This window comes from Coenobita brevimanus, chromosome 115 (assembly GCF_032717465.1).
Source record: "Coenobita brevimanus isolate Jiangsu-jjx chromosome 115, ASM3271746v2, whole genome shotgun sequence".
In the NCBI taxonomy this organism is placed as follows: Eukaryota; Metazoa; Arthropoda; class Malacostraca; order Decapoda; family Coenobitidae; genus Coenobita; species Coenobita brevimanus.
Window position 1 is genome coordinate 13,677,222 of NC_137068.1, and position 1,444 is coordinate 13,678,665.

A 1,444-nucleotide genomic window follows, 5' to 3' on the forward strand; every position below is an offset into this window, starting at 1 on the left:
ACTACGTGTTTAGGTCAAGTGATTATTTTAATCAGTGGGCTACGACAGGTTTGGTCACACGTCTGTATGGTATGCTAGTCATAGCAGGTAACGTCATGTAGGACTGTTATTGTGATGTCTATTACCATGATGAACCACAGTTGCTTATTTCTGTAATGAAGATAATACAGGATTTATAAACACAGCATATTACTTATCAGTAAATATAATGAAGATAATACAGGGTATATAAACACAGCATATTACTTATCAGTAAATGTAATGAAGATAATACAGGATATAATTATAAATACAGGATATTACTTACGAGTACTGACTTTCCATAATATCAGTGTAAATAATGCAGGATCATACAAAACAGTATATTCAGACACATAGCTATAAGGAAGCAAATATCATTAGATCATTAACTTGTCCAGCCACCCTGTGCGTCAATAACTTCATTGAGTCTTTTTGGCACAGACTTAACAAGATTCATGCAAATGTTTGGTCGGCGTCTTACCGAGTCCCACACCTCAAATGCTCTATGTTCAATCGAAAGTCGGATGCTTACTTTTGTCACACCCCAGTCTTGACTCATTATTGATCAAAGATTTTGAATGGGTGTAATGTAACACAACTTACTGGGTCAATCAATAACTTCTATCTCTGGGTGTTCTGCAAACCACTGTTTTACTACTCTGCTGGTATGGACGGGACTGTCATCCTGCACAAAGATGATAAATTCAAGCTCAGGTAGCGCCATAGCTTGCACAGATGGCAGCATAACTTCTTCCAACACCTGAATATAGTCGATGCTAGTGAATTGCCCATGAATCCTTGTTAGCTCTGTAGGCCGATACGCCCACATCCACCCCCAGAAGTTCAAAGATGTCCGGCCACTGGCAGCTATTTCCTGAATGTGTGTCTCTTTGTACCAGGTGTTTCGCTGCCTGCAACACTGTCTGCCTTCAGCCTCAATAGAAGTGAAGCATTTTTCATAAGTAAAAACAACGTTTCTCCAAAAGGTAGTATCTGTGCCAAAATACTGCAGAACAAATCCAAGGCGACATTCTTTTGTAAGCTTGGGATAATTTTTCTTTCTTCGCTGGAACATAGCATTGGATACCTCTCTCATGCAAACGTCGCCTTGTTGTCCTTGGATGGCGGTGAAGATGTAGCTCCTGGGTTACCCTAATGGCAGACTTCTTCGGTGCATTGGCCATGGTGTGTAATATACGTGCATCCTCCTCAGGAGTCGTGACCCATCGCCTGCCACTCTTCGGTCTGTTTAGGAGTGACTCTCCATCTTGCCACCTCTTTGTCCAGCGTTGCACATACCAGATGGACATGCCAGTTTGACTGGCGATGTTGCTTGTAGGCATACCACCCTCCCACAGACCAACAATACGACAACACTGACTGGCGTCATTCACAGTGTTCTCTCCTCTGGGTCATGTCTACG